The 21,858-nt window shown below is 40.9% G+C and overlaps 1 long non-coding RNA gene across 1 annotated transcript in view; it reads right to left on the reverse strand.

Moving 5' to 3' along the window:
- LOC137498403 (uncharacterized) overlaps positions 1-21,858 on the reverse strand; it is a 71,177-nt gene that overhangs the window by 33,665 nt on the left and 15,654 nt on the right. The window contains exon 2 of the long non-coding RNA XR_011017782.1: positions 7,450-7,578. This is a non-coding gene — a long non-coding RNA (uncharacterized lncRNA). The remainder of the gene's footprint in view (positions 1-7,449; positions 7,579-21,858) is intronic.

The raw sequence follows: 21,858 nt of genomic DNA on the forward strand, positions 1-21,858 counted from the left end.
GACATTGCATAGGTGGCGTTCAGCTGTTACAGTAGTAAATTTGCTCGTAAACATAAACAGAAACCAGTTTGGCACGGATGGCGCGTGACTTGCCTGTTATCAAAGGAAAGCTATTCATTCAAAAGAACAAGGTATACTACCTATTCTAAGAACATCGTATCCCTTTGCTCTCGAAAATAACTTCCGAGGATTACTGAAAGTTTGATATATAGTGGTTCCTCACATCGTACTCTATTGCTACAAGAAATATCTGCACGTATACCCCTAACACTTTGTATAGAAAACCTGTGCTGGAAATGACCTTGGCGAATGACATGATGTTTTCTTCTGTCCGTATATGGGCATTGTCAAAATTAATGATACGCTCCCGGGTAAAGGATACCTCCTCTACATTATGGGTGGGGTATACACAAGCAGTCGCGAACACACGATACACCAGGTCATAAAGAGCTGAAAGGCAGAGAGAAATAGTAAAATATGCGTGGTTTAGGAGGAAACAAGATGAAATGCACGTCACATGTGGTAAAATCTGTCACAGTAGTTAACTACAGAATTATATGCGTAAGACCAGAACCAAGTACAGCTCTTGGGGATGAGTCAGCAGTACCCTCGTATTGTGGTTAGCACGAGAGTACGAAGTGTGACAAACAGGTTTTGTGTATACACATCAAGCATACACATCAGCAAATCTGAGAAACATAAACAAGGTTACACGTGACAGACATGTGGCCACCAACCTGGAGCAGGCTGACGGTCGCTTTCGCGGGTACTCGATAAGTTATCAAATTATACACAATTCACAGATGTCGAACGTATCTAAGAGGATTCCGCTACAACTAGATCCTGCATTTTACTATGATTGTGGTAATAACTAGTCGCAGCAGATTACGTTACTGCATGTTAAGACGATGCCGGTAGAATACATCTGAGATAAGGCATAAGGCTCCAGAAGAAGAAGAAGAAGAAGAAGAAGAAGAAGAAGGCAACCGTAGACAAAGTCAAGCATGACATATATGAACAAGGCTCACACTAGGAACACAGATATAAGAGTGACATGGCCGTACGATCTACAGCCGTAAAAGTAACACTCTGTTGTAGACAAGAATGAACTAACATACAGTTGAGGCTAGGTAATTCCAGGTGGACGGTAACGAGACTATCTCGAACAGAAAAACACGGATTTACGAGATTACGAGTACATGAAAAAGCCTGTGTACACGAAAAATTTACGTATGTTAAACATTACAGCAAAGTAGCTTGGGAAACAAGTACATGCAGATTGACTTACACTAGGGGTAAGACTACGCAGAAAGAGTTTTGAAGCAGCAATCATTAACAAGCGGTCCTGAGCACTTGAGCGCGTAGAATTTAGCCAGCAGTTGAACACGGCCATGGCAAGATAATAGCAGAACCAGCTCTATTGCTCACACGCTTTTATTGCCCACCACCGTTTCAAGCCAGATCAGTTTGTTTCCTGCTGCTCAGCTGTAAGCGTGTTGTCCCGAGCTCACCATGTCTTTTGGAACAGATGAATTGATTTTATCAGTTTTTAAAAGACCGGTACTGTGGGATGTATTTCACAAAAAAGACAGGAACATTACCTAACTGAGGTAGTTTATTATTGTGCATTGTTCTGAATATCATTATGTATTTTTTACCTTTATATGAAAATATGCTTTTTTCGGTTAATAAAAAGGTGTGGTAATTTCTATAGTGACGTAATGTAATTTTCTTATGGATTTAGTTTCCTCTATTAATCGTCTAATGTTTAGTTTCCTTACTTTGTACGAAGATCCATCCATAAGTGATTTAATATATCCCTTTTCCACCTTAATACGAAAGTATGCTTCTTTAATGATCTAATATCTGTATTTTTTATATGAAACTGTGCTTCTTTACGTTAATCAATAAAATGCTATTGCAAATACAATAGAACTACTGTTGTTATTTTACTTACCCCAAGGTAACAACAAGCCTCTGCTCTACTATGAATTTTTTTGTAATTTAGTTGCATTCTTCGCAATCTGGGTTTCAGTTTATGTAATAATTTATCAAATGTCTCTACATACATTGGCAGGTATTCAAAAATCGTTCATTACAGTTGCATAATTCTTTATACAAGTTATTGAACTCGCCATGTTCTTCCCTCGTAAATTAATTTCATGAATCCACTGTCTCTGACTGTCAATCGGATAAATTTACACTGGAGAAAACTCATTTAGCAATAATAATCTCGCAAATTATGATAGTACCGGCGGCATGTCTGTACAACCGCTGTTGCTTTCTGTTTGGCCAAAGTACCAGCGCTGCTCAACATTGCTTTCCTGCTTTCTCTCGCTTGTTACTTCTCCAAGCTTAAAGCTGCTTTCTGTGTGTCCTTAGCCTTAAAGACATTTAAAATTATCTTTTGTAAATTAAAAAACGCACTAGGCAACTTACGTAAGTTAAACTTTAGATTGCCTATTTAGTAGTGATGGATACAAAAACACACATTTTATTGAATTTTTAAAATGTGATGATGATGATGATGATGATGATTGCTCTTTTAAGGTCATCGGCCCTTAAAACGCAAAGTACCTTCTGTTTTAACTCGTAGTGAGTACAAAACAAAATATAAACTGCTCGACCACACGTAATGAATCCGAGCCACGTGCCGGGTAGGATTGAGGAACTGCCGAATTGCGTTCAAAGTTAATGTCTAACGTCTTAACAAGCACGTCTTCCGTGTGTTTGTTCAGCTTTCGCCACGCACAAGCCATTCGCGCACTGAAACTCTCGATTTATAATTTTTGTTACCGGTACATCAATTTCCGTGCTCGAATTTATGAGAATATCTAACTATCGAGACTTAAAGTACTATATCGATTCTTTACTGTACTCCCGGTCAATACGCTGCAGAAATGTAGTGCTATGGCGTTATCATCTGGCATACCAAAGTCAAACTCAACTCGTAGCAATTGTTCAAACTGGCCATCCTGGGCTTCTATGCAGGTTTCACTTTTCCGAATCCAGTTGCCACGCATTCCCAGGACACCAGGATTGTTTCGAATATCTTCTGCTTCTTGAAAAATACCTTCTCGGAGGTCATCGAAAGTGGTTACTTCAGTTCGATATACTTCTTTTTTCATGTCTCCCCAGACATAATAATCCACTGGAGTAAGGTCTGGAGATCTGGCTGGCCAATTGATGGATCCACGTCGTCCTGTCCACCGTTGAGGAAATGTCTGCACCATCGTGTACAATCTACATGGTTCTGGGTAGTCGAACCGACGCGTCCATTGAAAGCTCCGGTAACGTACCTATGAGCAAAATAACATTAATAAAATGATGAATAGTGCAAGTAACCGAACTCCTACTACACCCATCCAGATATTAATTGAGAACCGGTGCTGAAAGTTGCCTTGTCGTAGTGAGAGTGGATGTTCCACAGCCCATGAGTGGATATAGTGGGTTCGAACCGCTCTGTCGGCAGCCCTGAAGATAGTTTTCCGTGGTTTCCCATTTTCATACCAGGCAAATGCTGGGGCTGTACCTTAATTAAGGCCACGGTTGCTTCCTTCCCGATCCTAGCTCTTTCCTGTCCCGTCGTCGTCATAAGACCTATCTGTGCCGGTGCGACGTACATCAACTTGTAAAGAACAAAACTTGGCAATCAGCTGGTGAAAGACACTGCACCCGTTGAATTTTGTCAGGATGCATTCGCTCTTCTTGCAGTGTCCTGCAAACGGTCCAAGTTGGTATACCAACGGCACATGTTATACTACGCGTACTGATCCCGGGATTTTCGTTTACCATTGACAGTATGTCTTCTTCCTCATCTAGGATTGAACGTGGCCGTTCAGGCCCTCGTTTTTCATAGCGTGATGTAACACAACCAATATCACGAACACTATGCTCTACAACAAGTATCGTTGCTGGATTCGGTACCTGTCTGTTCAGAAATCTTTCCCGACAGATTCGTGGAGCGCGACCCGTATTCTGTTGTGCTTCACCATACGCTAGCAGCATATCAAGGTCTTCGTGGTTTTCATACACTGACATTATTCAAATACTACTACTACTACTACTACTACTACGGAACTCGCGTACGACTAGTACGAACGATAATTCACTTCTCTGACAACAGTTATTCAGGTGAAGATCGGGCAGGCAGCTCATAACTCTAGTCCAGTTGCATGAACGGGAGGGAACCCGTCTAACCACATCCCCGACGCTTGGAACAGCAGAGTACTGATCTGGCACGTGACACGCCTGGTGCAGGTGCCAAACTGCTTACGTCGGATGTTCTCCCACAGTGTGATTTCATTAACATGGATTTTGTGAGAACTACTCGTCGTATGTAGAAACACCCCCGACCTTAATTCTTCATTTCTTATAATGCACAAAACAGAGCAAACACAAAGCCTATAGGACGTCGCATTAGACTGCTATACATCTCTAAATACCGTCAGGAAAACATTTTCCCCTCTAAACCACGCGCATTTTACTATGCGATTTGCGCGTATTTCAACTCTTACTGACTTGGGGAATCGTGTGTTCGCGGCTGCCTAGTTATATCCCACCCACACTGAATGTGGTGATAGCCCCATGCTCCAGCGTGTGTGGAAGTGACATGACTATCTGGTGCAGGGCCTGTACGATCATGTGCTATTATAATTATTCCAGCGTAAGTTTGGGATACGCGCTTCGGGACGTGATATATGTTACGGTGTCCGGTTTTCATTGAGTAAAGGTAGGAGTAGCAAGGCAAAGTTGTGTACAAGAACAAAGTTACTTACGTCAATAAAAGAATGCATGGGATATGATGTCCGAATGATTAGTATCAGAATTGAATTGTCGAAGCGCATCGAACGTTTCGTTTCAAACGAATATTGGGCATGGTACAAAAGTAAATAAATTAAAACGCACGTTCATTTCGTGCTTCCAAACGAAAAAAAAATGTGTAATGATAAAATAAAGCAGTATAAATTACTGCTGCTTTTGAAGTGATTTTTAAACTTTCAAAATGAAAGTTGCCAGGCTGAGTGGATCAGACGGATAAAGCGTGGCAGGCTCAATCCTGGCTCTGTCCAGTGGTATTTGAAGGTGCTCAAATACGTCCCCTTCTCATCAGCAGATTTACTGGCACGTTAAAGAATACCTGCGGCCAAAATACCGACACCTCGCGTCTCCAATGGGACGCAAGCAACAACAACAACATTATTAAGAATATTATTATTATTATTATTATTATTATTATTATTATTATTATTATTATTATTATTATTATTATTATTATTATTATTATTATTATTACTCGCCAATAATATCTGCCCAGAAAACACTTCTCATCGTTTATAACTATGGATCTCAACGGTTGTATAATGTCCTAAATATGATGACAATTCAAAATTGGTTTTTCGTCGCACCGACACACAAAATGGCGACGATGGTACAAAAAAGGAATAGGAGCTGGAAGGAAGCCGTTGTGTCCTTAATAAAGATACAGCCCCAGCCAGCATTTGCCTGGTGTAAACATGGGAAACCACGCAAAACCGTCTTCATGGCTGCCGAGAGTGGAGTTCGAAGCCACAATCGCCCGAATACATGCCTACAGCTGCGCACCCCTAACCGCACTACCAACTTACTGTAAGCTTTAATGCTGGGCTGGGTAGTTAAGACGATAGAGTGCTGGCCTTCTGATCTCAGCTTGGCAGGTTCGAAGGCGGCTCAGTTCGGAGTTACTTGAAGGTGCTCAAATACGTCAGTCTCGTGTCAGTAGGTTTATGTGCATGTAAAACCTCCTGTGGTACAAAATTCTGGCACCTCGGAGTGTCCAAAAACGCTACAAATGAGTTAGTGGAACGTAAAAATATTATTTTTAGTAGTAGTTGTAATAATTATTACGGAAGCTCTAATTAAACGGGTCAATTACAGTCATCATTTTACCCATCGGCATTTAGTGTCCAATAATAAGCCTTTTATTAAAATACCCTGCAGCACATCCTTATCAGCTTCGATCAGTTTTGAGTAATGTCATTGGCGTTTTGTAAATCACACACAACTGCACAACACTTGATTCTATGTGTGCTTGTACGGATATTCGATGTCACATACTGTACGTAAACGAGTACAAAATAACACTCGGCGGCAATAAGAGAATGTACAAAAGTGGATACCTCGGTAAGGATTATGTATACTTTTCACATAAGAGTACCCTAGACCGGTTTTGGAGTACAGCAAGTGGTCTGCCACGCGAGTCAGCCTCCCCTACTTGCCAAGCGGTTAGGGGAAGCGCACAGCAACATGAGTTGGCCTGTGATAACAAAGAGGTTCAACATCCCCTATACTCTGCTACTGAGACTACACTGCAGGAGGACAGTATAACATAACCGGCGCTTCCTACTACGGCCGTTCAACACATTAGGTCCTGAAATGTTTGACTCAATTATGGGAAAATTAATAGGGCAAGGTAAAAGTTCATGGCATATATTCCGAGATGTATTTTTCTTTACATACTAGAAAAATATCTGCACCTATACTCCTGACACCCTTAATGTATCCTCCTCAATCACGTCTGTGTTTTGGTTTTCTATGCCATCAACTACATAATACATAATACAGAATCTTTTGTTGATGTGTGTAATAATGTTATTGGTTTTATGCCCACTAAGTACTTTAACTGTTTCGGAGACGCCGAGATGCCGGGATTTTGTCCCGCAGGATTTATTTAGTCTGCCGATAAATCTACTTGTACGGAGCTGCCGTATTTGATCACCTTCAAGTATCACCGGACTGAGCCAGGATCGAACCTGCTAACTCGGCTTTGAAAGCAAGGTCTTAACCGTCTGAACAACTCAGTCCAACATCTGCTTTCAGGAAGTGAGTGGTAAATTTGGCAAACGTGTTTCCAACACACTACAACGTAACCCGTCTCCACATATAGAATATGACTGCAGCACCATTAGTAAGTCGTCAACAGTTCTTGTATTGTTCTAGATGCGTAAAATACTGGAACTGAATCGTATCTTCTGCTGGATTCATGGTCTGGTCAAACCAACAAAAGTTTGTCGACCAAATCCTTCGGATATAGGGATGTGAATTTGCACAGATAAACAAGTTCGTGTAAAAGTTTGGTGTTTGTAAATTTGGTTTGAAAACCGGAGTGATTTTACTTACAACGGAAGCTAATCTAGCTAATCCAGTTAACTCCTCATAACCATGGAAAATATCAACAGCAAGTAGAGAGAATTACAGCATCGAGCACATAGTAGAGGAAGTTACGAGACCCAACATAGGTCTTATTTGAAATCCTTCGGGGCTGATGACCTTCGATGTTAGGCCCCTTTAAACAACAAGCATCATCATCATCATCAACCAGAAATCCTTCAATGTACAGCTCTTGATGAAGAACGTGGTCAGTTTTAATCTTACGTTGGATATAGACTTGCTACCCAAAAATGAAGTTACCTGAAAGATGACTGTTATTATCTCTTGAAAGATCAGGTGGTGTGATGTCATATGCTCTAGCAGGAACAGAGTCATCTGGGGCATTTATTGGTATCCATCTAGATGGAAGACTTGCCGTCGTACGCGGAGCTGAAATAAATAAAATGTACCTTTATCAGCTGTATGTTTGTGTTAATAATTTCAGTACATAAGCTATTTACAACGTGGTATATATTCCTGTTTACTAAATGAATAAATGGCAGCATTGCTATTATGGCGTATTATTTGTTATTTCGATAGGTCATTCGGAAATGAAAGACTGTTGCCCAACAGGAAAATATAATCACCTCATCTATGCATATCAAATATCTTGTCCTGACTGACTGACTGACTGACCGCTTCATGATCGCCGAGCCAAAACTACCGAACATAAAGAAATGCAATTTTGGGGCTACATTCATATTAAAATGTAGGTACTCATTAAGGGAGGATTTTTGTATATCCTGCCGCAAAGGGGGAGAAAAGGAGGGGGAGTTTAAAAAATGAATGTATCTATATCTCGAAAACCGAACAGTCTAAAGACGTGAAAATTGGTATTTGGAATCTCCTTTTAAAATAGAGGAACAGGTATTTTTTGTTTTTGGGAAATCAGCTTAAGGGGTGGTGAACAGGAGTGACAAATGGGGTGAATTTTTTAAAGAGAATATCTACAGTATATCTCAAAAACGTAACATGTTACAGACGTGAAAATTGGTATTTGGAATCTCCTGTAAAAGTAAAGGAGCACGCATAATTTGTTTTCTGAAAATTCACTTAAGGGGAAGTGTTAAAGGGCGTACATTTTTAAAATGAGCATGTATATGGTATATATCAAAAACTTAACAAGTTACGGACGTGAAAATTGGTATTTTTAATCTCCTTTAAAAATACAAGTAACACGTATTTGTTTGTTTTCGGAAAAAGCACTTCAGTGGGGGGGGGGGGGGGGGTGTAAAATGGACTAAAAAGGGGTTGAATTATTTTTAGGTGGATACTTATATCTCAAAACTGAAGGTGTTACAGACATGAAAATTTGTATTTGGAATCTTCTTTAAAAATAAACACGTATTTTGTTTTCCAAAAATCCACTTAAGTGGTGGGGTGGGTGAAGAGAAGTGAAGAAAGGGTTTAATTCTTTTAATGGGGATATTATACATTAAATAATGAAGATGTTACGGACGTGAAAATTGTTATTTGGAATCTCCTTTAAAAATAAGGAAACACGTATTTTCTTGTTTTAGAAAAATTCCTCTTAACGGGGTGAAAATGGTGAGAAAAGGGTTGAATACCTTTTTGAAGATACTTATATCTCAAAAACTGAAGATATTACAGTAATGAAAAGTAACATTTGGAACCTGCTTGTAACAATAAAGAAACACGTATTTTTTGTTTTTAGGGAAACCTACTTAGGGGGAAGGGAACGGGCCTCACAAAGGGGGTGAATTTTTAAAATGAGTATATCTAGAGTATATCTCAAAACGTAACATGTTACAGACGTGAAAATTGGTATTTTTAATCTCTTTTAAAAATAAAGTAACACATGGGCGTAAAAAGGACTGAAAGAAGGGTTGAATTATTTTATTAGGATACTGGTATCTCAAAATCTGAAGATATTACAGACGTGAAAATTGGTATAAGAAATCTCCGTTAAAAATACAGAAACACGTATTGTTTTGTTTTCGTAAAATCCACTTACGGGGGTGTAAAAAGGACTGAAAGTGGGTTGAAATATTTTTCGAGAATACTTATATCTCAAAAACTCAAGATGTTACAGACATGAAAATTAGTATTTGGAATCTTCTTTAAAAATAAAGGAACACGTATTCTTTTGTTTCCGGAAAATGCAATTAAGGGTGGGTAAATGAATTGAAAAACAAGTTGAATTCTTTGTGTGAGATACTTATATCTCAAAAACGAAGGATGTTACGGACGTGAATATTGGTATTTGGAATATCTCTCAAAAATAAAGAGACACGCATATTTTGTTGGGGGGGAGGGAATCAAAATAAGGGGGTGTTAAAGCTGTTGAATTCTTTTTATGAGGATACAAATAAGAAGTGGACTTAAAACAATGCACCCCTAAGTAGTTTCGACTGGGGGATGAGGAATGAGGACAAAATTATACGTTTATATGAAACCGATTGAATTACGAAGTTAAAATGTCAAATGATATCCTAGGTGTTAAATAACAGAAGGTCTGAAACAAATTTAACTCCTCGGAGAGTTAAATTGGGGTTAGTTTCCGAAAACAAATATATTTATTCCTTCCTCGGAAACCGTTTAACGTCCGAAGACAAAATTCCAAATAGCGGTATATATTTTAAATCCTAGGTGTGAAATAGGAAATATTTTTAAATGTTTTATCGCTGAAGGGTTAAATGAGGTGAGCTCCGTAAATAAAATTATTCATCCCTCCAAAACCGTTTCGCGCACAAATTTGTTATTTTACGAGAAGGGTCTTCTTTTATGTCCTAGGTGTAAAATACCGTATAATTCAAAATAATTCTTCCCTAAGGAATTTAGATGGTAGTTGTCTCTCTAAAACACAATATCCACTCTTCCGAAACTCTTCATAACTTTATCTATGAAGGGAGGTCTTCTATATCCTAGATGTTAATAAATATTTCAAAACATTCGCCTCTTAAAAAATTATTCATCCTCCATTACTGTTCGACGTACAAAATTAAAATTTCACAGGTTGGTCGCTTTTACGTCCTAGAAGTTAAATCAGATGTGGTTTAAATCATTTAAATTCTTCCGTACGAGGTTCAGTGTGAGGTAGATTATAAAATAAATAATCATTCCCCCAAAACCGTTTAACGTACGAACTAAAAACGTATTTTACAGACTTATCTGACTGCGGACTCTCCAAAATATAAAACATTGAATAATTACTTTCATATTAAAGCCGTAGCGAAGCACGGGTGTCTTGCTAGTTGTCTGATAAAAGTTGAAAACGGAGGACTCAGCAAAACTTTTTTTTCTAGTTGCTTTACGTCGCACCGACACAGATAGGTCTTATGGCGACGATGGGACAGGGAAGGGTTAACAATGGGAAGGAAGCGGCCGTGGCCTTAATTAAGGTACAGCTCCAGCATTTGCCTGGTGTGAAAATGGGAAACCACGGAAAACCATTTTCAGGACTCAGAAAACTGCTTGTCTAATGGAGAAAACTTGAATACGCCAGAATATCATCCGCCTTACTTTCGAATCCACATCCGGACGGATAACCTAAAAATACCACCGCAAAAATTTCCGGTACGAGCTGTGCAATTGAAGCACTGTTTTCGCGGAAAGGAAGTATATGTAGAGGCTCCTAAATATAGCCTTTACAGAGCTTAAAGTGATGATCCAAGAGAGGTTTTCTAGCGTGAAGATTATGCGTTTTAATAGAAAAATATATATTGACATAATGGAATATAATGTAGGTAATATTAGAATCACAGTGGCGTATTTTTATATGATCTTAGTGTAAATTGTTATAGCATATCGTTATTTGAATCTTTGAGTATTAACTGTAGCATTTGAACTGTCACTACTAGGTTATTATTAAAGCGACTTTATTGTGTCGAAGTTACGGCTCCTGGCCCTTTCTCACACTTAAACAATTCATGTATATAAATGAATACTAATTTACAACATGATATATACAATTTTACAATGTAAGAATTTCAACAATTTACAAATTAATATATGGTAACAGCATAACAACTGAAATGACGTAATTAAACATATTAAATCTTTACAACCTAAAGTATGAACTAAACTAACTAAAGTATCACTAACTAAAATAACTAAAGTAAGTGAAATATAACTAAAGTGTAAAATGGAACACGTTACAATACACAACCATATTCACTCTCATTCATGCATCCCATTCACACTCAAGAAAGACTGGAAGTGTTTATATGACGACGCTGGCGGAGGATTTTAATCTTTGCCTTAGATTTGGCTTCCCTGATGCCATTAAGGAGTTCATTGCACCAGCTCGTGGCGGTGACTGTGAACGATTTGTTTAGGTTGCGGTTCAATGTACAGGAATTTCTAGCTTGCAGCCTGACCGGGTACTGAACATGTGTAGTGAACTACGATAGTGAAATCTGGTGGGTAGGTAAGGAGGAGTGCTTTCAGAAAGCACTTGATACACCAAAGTAGTTGCATGGGACGAATGGGTTAGTCATCTCCAGCACTCATGACTATCATAGTACCCTATTTTTAGACATATACCCATCAATAGCATTGTTAGCGTGGAAAAACATGAAGTCCTAGCATCTGAAATCAGTGGTTTACTTTCTACCCTCAGCGAGTTGTCTCATTCGGGGATTTTCTTCTTTCATTCCTGATATACTGCATTTCATTTGTTACAGTCACTAATTCTGCAACAGAAATTGCGGTAATACTGGCACCGGGTTAAATTTCAAGAATCTTTTTCGGCCATATTTGTTGATTTTGAAACTTCTCGGCATATGCAAATTTGTCAATAATCTTGGGTCACACAGGAGGTCTCTCTCTCTCTCTCTGAATTAAGTGCGTAAGAAATTGAAGCTTCGGCAGTTTGATGTATGATTCAAACAAAGCAAGCACGAAGTTCTGTGTGACTGTTGACGTTGTGATCATAGCCAGAGATCCTACCATAGACCATGACTTTTAATTTTCAAAATGCTACATACTGTACATTGGCCTGAATTCGTACCGTGGTTGCTTTGGTGAGTAGACTGTGAAGTTATACTCCAATGTATGTTTCGCCTTATGGTGGAATTATATGATTATTTATTAGAGATGAAAATAATTCACTATTTTTTCACTCTACCTCCTACTTACGAGGGAAGGGCCCGATGCGTGACGTCGCTTTTGACGAGACGTGTTCAACTCAAGTTCCGCTGCGAAGTACCTTTTTTGCCGACATTCGTTTTTACGCCATTTATAACGTGTTAGAAGTTCTGTGGCGAGTTCGCCATGCGATTAGGGTGGCGTAGCTCTGAGCTTGCATTCGGGAGATCGTGGGTTCGAATCCCATCGTCGGCCTCCCTGAAGATGGTTTTCCGTGGTTTCCCATTTTTGCACCAGGCAAAAGCTAGGGGATATATCTTAATTAACGCTTCCTTACAAATCCTAGCCCATTCCCATCCTTGCATCCTCGAAAACCTTCGATGTGTTAGTACGACATTAAATCACCAGCAAAAAACAAAACAAAAACAGTTCAATGTTTGAATCTCTCGCCTGCCGGTGGCGAGACTTCTTGCGCGAAGTAATGTTGTGGAAGGAGGAAGGGAAATTGTGCACTTGAGTTACGAACGTTGAACATGGTATTTCCTTGCTATCAGATAGTTATGGGAATGCCAGTGTCTCCTTGCTGCCATAGATAAAATAGTTGTTTTGTAAAATTAGCAAGTTTCGTGGTCGTTGGTGATTCGTGAACGTTCCCAACTACACTCATGCTCAAAAATTAAGAATAATGCTGATACATGGTGAAACAACGCTATGGTGGGCGGTTTCAGGTTTTAAATTACCTCGGGGTATGACCATGTGGTGCATTTGACCTGCGGTCGTCGCACGGTGACGCTGGCAGCAGTCCAAATACGCAGAGGTGTGTTGGTGCATGTCAGAATACGGTGCAGCGAGTAAGTGTGCAGATGTTTTCAGACGTGGTAATGGTGACTGTGTGGTGAAAATGGCTCAACGAACACATATTGATGACGTTATGAGGGGTAGAATAATAGGGCGACTGGAGGCTGGTCAAACACAGCAGGTCGTAGCACGGGCCCTCCGTGTTCCACAAGTGTGATCTCAAGATTATGGCAACTATTCCAATAGACAAGAAACGTGTCCAGGCGCTACAGTACGGGACGTCCGCAGTGTACAACACCACAAGAAGACCGATATCTCACCATCAGTGCCCGCAGACGGCCACGGAGTACTGCAGGTAGCCTTGCTCGGGACCTTGCCACAGCCACTGGAACACTTGTCTCCAGGCACACAGTCTACAGACGACTGAACAGACATGGCTGATTCGCCCGGAGACCTGCAAGGTGCATTCCACCGACCCCTTTTCACAGGAGAGCCCGTAAAGCCTGGTGTCAAGAACACAGTACATGGTCATTGGAACAGTGGTACCAGGTTATGTTCACGGAGGAGTCCAGGTATAGTCTGAACAGTGATTCTCGCCGGGTTTTTGTCTGGCCTGAACCAGGAACCAGATACCAAACCCGTAATGTCCTTGAAAGGGACCTGTATGAAGGTAGTGGTTTGATGGTGTGGGGTGGGATTATGATTGGTGCACGTACACCCCTGCATGTCTTTGACAGAGGAACTGTAACAGGTCAGGTGTATTGGGACGTCATTTTGCACCAGTATGTCCGCCTTTTTAGGGGTGCAGTGGGTCCCACTTTCCTCCTGATGGATGATAACGCACGGCCCCACCGAGCTGCCATCTTGGAGGAGTAACGTGAAACAGAAGATATTCGGCGAATGGAGTGGCCTGCCTGCTCTCCAGACCTAAACCCCATCGAGCACGTCTGGGATGCTCTCGGTCGACGTATCGCCGCACGTCTTCAAACCCCTCGGACACTTCAGGAGCTCCGACAGGCACTGGTGCAAGAATGGGAGGCTATACCCCAACAGCTGTTCGACCACCTGATCTAGAGTATGCCAACCCGTTGTGCGGCCTGCGTACGTGTGCATGGTGATCATATCCCATATTGAAGTCGGGGTACATGCGTAGGAAACTGTGGCGTTTTGTAGCACATGTGTTTTGGGACGGTTTTCTCAACTTATCACCAATACCGTGGACTTACAGATATGTTTCGTTTGTGTTCACTATGTGCCTATGCTATTAGCGCCAGTTGTGTGGCACCACAATATGCAATTATCCTTAATTTATGAGCATGCGTGTATTATGCCTAAGAAAGATAAATGAAGGAACATGTACGAAAAGAAATAAAAAGAGAAGAAAAATCGAAATGAAGGAACAGTAATTGGTAAATGTGTATAACAGAAAAGATTCTAAATAAATCGAGAAGATGTATTTTTGCTTTTATTAGGAAAGTTTTCGGCGTATGACAAATTACAAAATGAATCACAAGTAAAAATTAGCAATTCGCATGGTATTTCACCTGTTGAACTTGACGGTGTTTACATAACTACAGGCCTCATACTGTTCACAGCAGTGATTATCTTTCAAGAAGTGCTGGAAATATGTTTCTTTGTAACACCAACTACACCGTAGCATTGTCATATTTACACATTTTGAACACTCATGAAATCTATATATATAAAATAACTTGTCCTGACTGACTGACTGACTGAGTGACAGACTGACTGACTGACTGTCTGACTGACAGATTCATCATCACCGAGCCAAAACTACTGGACATAAAGAAATGAAATTTTGGGGATACATTCATATTAACATGCAGGTGCTCGCTTAGGGAGGATTTTTGGAAATTCCGTCGCTAAGGGGGTGAAAAGGGGGGTGAATTTTAAAAATAGGGATATCTGTATCTCAAAAACTTGAAAGTTTACAGACGTAAAAATTGGTATTTGGAATCTCTTTAAAAATAAAAAAATATGTACTTTTGTTTTCGGAAAATCCCATTAAGGGGGTGAAAAGGGGGGAAAAGGGTTCGAAAATCTTTTATGAGGAGACTTATATCTGAAAAATTGACGATGTTACAGACATGAAAATTGAAATTTGGAATCTCCTTTGAAAATAAAGAAACGCATTTTTGTGATTTTGGATAATCCGAAGAATAGGGGGTGAACAGGAGTGACAAACGGGGTGAATTAAAAAAAGACTATATCTGAAAATTATCTCAGACACGTAACACATTACAGATTTGAAAATGGTATTTGGAATATCCTGTAATTGTGAAGAAATTTAATTTTTTTCGGAAAATCCACCTAAGGGGAACTGAGAACGGGTCTGACATTTTTAAAGTAGCGTATCTACAGTATACCTCAGAAACTTAACATGCTGCAGACGTGGAAATTGGTATTTGGAATCTCCTTTAAAAATAAAGAAACACGTATTCTTTGGTTTTCGGAAAAACACCTTAACGAGGGGGGGAGGGGTGAAAGTAGTTGAAAATTGGTTGAATTATTTGTATGAGAATATATATATCTACACAAAAAGCCTAAAGATGTTACAAACCTGAAGGCTGATATTTGAATCTCCTTTAGAAATAAAGAAACACGCATTTGGTAGGTGGGGGGAGAGGAGAAAACGGAGATGAATTCCTTTTACAAGGATACATATATTTAAAAACTGAAGATGTTACAGTCGTGATAATTGGTATTTGGAAGCTCTTTTAAAGAAACAGGTACTGTTTGTTTTTGGAAAATTCACTTCAGTGGGGAGTGTGAAAGGAAGTGATAAAAATGAATTATGGAGGAACTCATATCTGAAATGCTTAAGGTTTCACACGTGAAAATTTGTATTTGGAATCACGTTAAAAATAAAGAAATGCGCATTTTTGGAGGGGCAACTTAACGGCTGGGGTGAAAAAGGAAAATAATTATTTTTATGAGGATACTTATTTCTCAAAAACTGAAGATGTTAGAGGCATGAACATTTGTATTTGGAACCTTCTTTCAAAGTAAAGAAAAACGTGTTCTTTTGTCTTCGGAAAACCCACTTCAGGGGTGAATGAATTGAAAAATTAGTTGAATTCTTTGTGTGAGGAAACTTATATCTCAAAAACTGAAGATGTTAAAGACGTGAAAATTGGCATTTGGAATCTCCTTTAAAAATAAAGAAACACGCACTTTTGGGGAGGGGGGAATCAACTTAACGGGTAGGAAGGAGGGGGTGGGTGAAAAGGAGTTGAATTACTTTTATGTGTATACTTATATCTCAAAAACTGAAGATGTTACAGACGTGAAAATTAGTATTTGGAATCTCCTTTACAAATGAAGAAGCATGCATTTTTTTCGGAAAATCGACGTAAGGGGTGTGTGGTTGAAAATAAGTAAATAAGGAGTTGAAATATGTTTATGAGGATACCTTATCTTAAAAACTGAAGTTGTTACCGGCGTGAAAAATGGTATTTTGAATTTCCTTTCAAAATAAAGAAACACGTATTTATGTTTTCCGAAAGTCCGCTTAAGGCGGGAGAGGGTTGGAGAGAAGTGAAGAAGAAGAAGTTGAATTATTCCTATGAGTACACATTTATCTTAAAAACTGAAGGTGTTGCATTCGTACAGGTATGAAAACTGGTATTTGAAATCTCCTTTAAAATAACGAAACACGCATCTTTTTTTTCGGAAAATCCAGTTAAGGTGCTGAAAAGAACTGGAAAAGCGGATGAATTTTTAAAACGAGTACCGGTATATCTACACTATATGTCAAAAACTTAACATGTTAGGGACAAGGAACTTGGTATTTGGAAAGTCCTTTAAAAATACAGGAACCTGTACCTTTTTGTTTTCGGAGAAGGCTCTTAACAGGGGATGAAAAGAAGTGAAAAATAGTTGAAATATTTTTAATGAGGATACTACAGACGTGAAAATTGGTATTTGGTATCTCCTTTAAAATAATGTTTTCGGAAAGTACACTTAGATGGGGATGAGGGTAGGGGATGGACTGATCAAGGGGTTGAAATCCTTTATGGGGATATTTATGTATATCTCAAAAACTGAAGATGTTACAGATGTGGGAATAGGTATTTGGAATCTCCTTTAAAAATAAAGAAACATGTATTTATTTTTTCGACTTGAGAGAAGACTGTTTCTCACATGTACAGTTCTATGTTGCATGGTCGTCTTAGCCTCAAAAGGTAACACCACAAACATGTTTAACAAATAATTTCTGGGGTAAATGAAACTCACTTTTTGGATAAGTTCTTATACTTTAGGAATTTTCAGATAATGTCTTAGTACATTACCGAGGAACGATTACTTTGATCAAATTACGAAATCCACGCGAGCGAAGCCGCCGGTAATTGCTCCTCTATATAAATGAAATAACATGTCCTGACTGACGGATTCATCATCACCGAGCCAAAACTACTGGACATATAGAAATGAAATTTTGGGGATACAGTTATATTAGGGTGTAGGTGCTCACTAAGGGAGGATTTTTGGATATTCCGTCGCTAACGGGGTGAAAAGGGGGTAAATTTTTTAAATGAGGATATCTATATCTCAAAAACTGAAATTTTTATGGCCATAAAGGTTGTTATTCGGAATCTCCTCTAAAAATAAGGAAACGCGCATTTTTTTCGTAAAATCTCAATAAGGGGGTGGAAAAAGGGGGATAAAGTTTTGAACACCTTTATTGAGGAGAATTGTACCTCAAAAACTGAAGATATTACAGACATGTAAATTGGTATTAGGAGTCTCCTTTGAAAATAAACACTGTTTTGTGTTTTTTGGATAATCCGATGAATAGTGGGTGAAAAGGTGTGACAAACGGGGTGAATTTTTAAAAAGAATATATCTGCAAATTATCTGAGACACGTAACATATTACATATTTGAAAACTGGTACGGTATATGGAATTTCCTGTAAAGAAACATAAATATCTTTTTCGGAAAATACACTCGGGGAACTGAAAAAGGGGGTGAATTTTTAAAATTAGCATATCTACAGTATATCTCAAAAACTTAACATATTTCAGTCGTGGAATCTCCTCTAAAAATAAGGAAACACGCATATTTTGAGGGAGTGGTGGGGGAATCAACTTCAGTGACTGGGGTGAAAAATGAGTTGAATTCTTTTTATGAGGATACTTATATCTCAAACACTGAAGATGTTAGAGGCATGAAGATTTGTATTTTGACTCTTCTTTCAAAGTAAAGAAACACGCGTTCTTTTGTCTTCGGAATATCCACTTAAGGGGTGAATGAATTGAAAAATTAGTCGATACTTTTTGATAGTTGCATTACGTCGCACCGACACAGAGAGGTCTTACGGCGACGATGGGAAAAGGAAGGGCTGGGAGTGGGAAGGAAGCTGTCGCATGGCCGTCTTAGCTCCAAAAGGTAATACCACAAACAAGGTTTACAAAGAATTTCTGGGGTAAATTAAACTCAATTTTTGGGTGAGTTTTCATACTTTAGGAATTTTCAGATAATGTCTTAGTACAATGCCGAGGAACGATTACTTTGATCAAATTTCGAAATCCACGCAAGCGAAGCCGCGGGTAATTGCTAGTGTGTCATATGCAAGAGAGAACTGGGAAGGCTACACAGCAGCAGAGTTGCCAGGCATAATGTAGTCGGATATGATAATTGGTAGTACACGAACGACTGCAAACAGAGTGTGTTAATGCGAACATACATGACGAACTCGTCATTCTGTAAGGTAACTGCGTCCCATATTCTTCGAACAAAGACTTCCATACACGGAAACCGTACATGTCCAAAGGCTGTACGAGTGAAGTAGTGTGTTTGGGCAAAAGTTTGACTGCTACTGCCTTGCTTGGAAGAACGCATATCAAGTAGTGTAACGTGCTCCTGCCATAACCTTTGTATCTACGTTTCTACGAGTTTCTGGAATAATCTTCGCATCTACGTCTCTACATACTCCGGCAATATCTTCGTATCTACGCTTCTACTGGATCATCTACTTTCTACTTAATTATTCTAACCTGCTTTTGCCATCTACCCTTCCACGTATTACTGGTTTAATCATATTTTGTGCTCACCCGTCTCTCCGCTCCCATAACTCACTGCATACCGGTACTGTCCGTCGCTCTGTGTCTACCTACCACTACCTACGTCATCTGCTACGTCACCTCAACCTTCTCGAAATTACTAGTCTTCGCTTCCTTGCGTATATATAATGGACAGCCTCGCTCGTCGAACCAAACGGAGCTCCTCAAAAAGCTGCCGCATGAAGAGAGAAAATATTATTTCTCTAGGCCGAGAGTAGACGCACATTTAGCGATTCGGCTGCACATGACGAGCTTTGAGAGCTACGAAACCGCTATCGAGGTGCTAAAACGGCTAAATATTACATTTGTAAGAATATTGCCCAATAGCACTATGAAGCGGTTCGTAGTGAGGACCCCCGTTAACGGAAGTAATGCGGACGAAATCCAGCTTGCATTGAAAGCTCAGGATATCCCCGCATTCTCCGTTGTGCGGATGCGAGCAGGGAATAGGCCAGCCAAGGGCAACCTATTCCTAGTTGCAGTGGCGGATACCCCAGACGCGGACAATCTGCGGAAAATGCGGATGCTCGCGAACATGCTGGTGTCGGTCGAGCCATACCGCCCCCCAGCCACTGGCCCCCAATGTGGAGTGTGTCAGAGGCATGGCCATCCAGGGGCGGCGTGCCGACTGGAGCCCAGATGCCGCAGATGCGCCGCCTCCCATTTGTCCCGTGACTGCCCCCACGGCAACGACCCCGCGTACTCTAAGTGCGCTAACTGCGGGGGAAAACACGCGGCCAATTTTAAAGACTGTCCTAGCCGCAAGGACTACGAAGCCGCTCATCAAGGCAAAGGGCCAAAGGGTAATAAGCGTGGCAACCCTAAGGCCCAAGCAGGCCCATCAGGCACAGGCGCTTCACGCAAGAAGAACCCAGGCCCATCAGGTACAAAGGACCCTTCAGGTCTCGCAGGCCCGTCAGGCACAAAGGGCCAAAAGCAAGGTCCTTCAGACAACCAGCGCCCATCAGGCGGAGGCATTTTAAATTTCAAGCCCGTACGGACGGTAGGTAAACACAACCACGGGCCCTCAGCCCAACCAGCCCCCACCACCGTCCGAGCTAAGACCTCAAACAAGAACAACAAGAAGGCCCAGCCCCAAGAAAACAAACAAAGGCAGGTTAAGTCCACGCCAGCACTTCCCGAGCTACTAGAAGGCCCACCCCAGGCCAGCTCCACCCCCCGCAGAGAACCTGCCGATAGTCAGCCGGCATCCGCACCACCACCCCCCTCGCCCTCACCTCTCACCACACCAATCTCACCAACAACACAGATACAGGCAAAACAGCCAGAGGGGAACTGGCAGTAAAGGCGTTCAGGGAAAGGATAGAAGAAATCCTGAAAACCTTCTTTCCGAACCTGAACCTGTCGGTAGCCATAACCACTGGGGTTATGATGGCCAACATGCTCCCCTACCCCTGGCTAAGGGACCTGGCTAATGCAATCTCCGAACTCCTAACCCCGGATGGCTGAACAACCCAACGAAGATAATAATAATAATAACAATAACACGCAGGAGCTTCGAGTTCTAATATGGAACTGCCAAGGCGTCAGGTCTAGGAAATATGAACTCGAAGCCTTCCTAGCCGCGAACTCAATACACGTAGCTCTCCTAACAGAGACCTTCCTCCCTCCGGGGAGGAAGTTCACTATAAGAGGCTACAAAATGCACAGAAGCGATAAGGCTAACAAAGTTGGAGGAGTGGCAGTCCTGGTAAGGAAGGACATCAAGCACATGGAGGTAGACATACCAGAGCTGGTCACGCTAGAGGCATGTGGAATAGCCCTACCAGTGCAGGGAACACTCATAAATGTAATAGCAACATACTCCAGACCGACAAGCCTTAACACTCACGACATAGAAACAGTACTAGGGCTAAATCGGAACACAGTGCTAGGAGGGGACTTAAACTCGAAACACGCCACCTGGGGATGCCTGAAACCAAATCCAGCAGGCACAAGGCTGTATGACCACATGCTATCCCAGGACTATGTGGTAACAGCCCCCAGTGAGCCCACGTTCCTAGCACCGAACGATCACGTATCCGACATACTTGACATAGCCCTATTGCGACATATTCCTCAAAGGCATAGCATTAAGGTAGTGAACGACCTGGGGTCGAGGCACCAACCCGTGATATTTACACTAGATGCGAACCCAGAGGAATATGAGAAAAACCCCAGACGCCGGCTCAACTATAAAGCAGCCAACTGGGGCAAATTCGAACGCAAGCTAGACACACTCCTACAGGGAAGCGAAGTCATGCTAATAGACAGCACAGCCCAAATTGACGAAGCAGTCAAAACCCTCGTAGAAGCAATTCAAACAGCCACAACTGCGAGCATACCGCTAAGCAAACACAGAGAATCACCTCTTTTCGAGATTCCAGCGCACATAAAAGAGTTAATACTCAGGCGCAACAGCCACAGGCGTAACTGGGCTCGACATCACAGAGACGAAGACCGCGAGATGAAAAACGAACTAAACACGGAAATTCAAACTCAACTACTGGAATACAGGTCGGAAAAGTGGAACAACCACCTCAAACTTTTCGACACCAACACCAGGCCAGTGTGGAACTTAGCGAGACACTTCACGCGATAAACACACAGCATCCCTACCATCAAGGGACCTAACGGCCCAGTATACGAGAACCGTGACAAAGCCGAAATCATAGCGGACTCCATAGAGGCGGCTTTCACTCCAAACGAAATACCATCTGACCCAGCCTTCATCAGGC

Source organism: Anabrus simplex, chromosome 2 (assembly GCF_040414725.1).
Source record: "Anabrus simplex isolate iqAnaSimp1 chromosome 2, ASM4041472v1, whole genome shotgun sequence".
Classification (NCBI taxonomy): domain Eukaryota; kingdom Metazoa; phylum Arthropoda; class Insecta; order Orthoptera; family Tettigoniidae; genus Anabrus; species Anabrus simplex.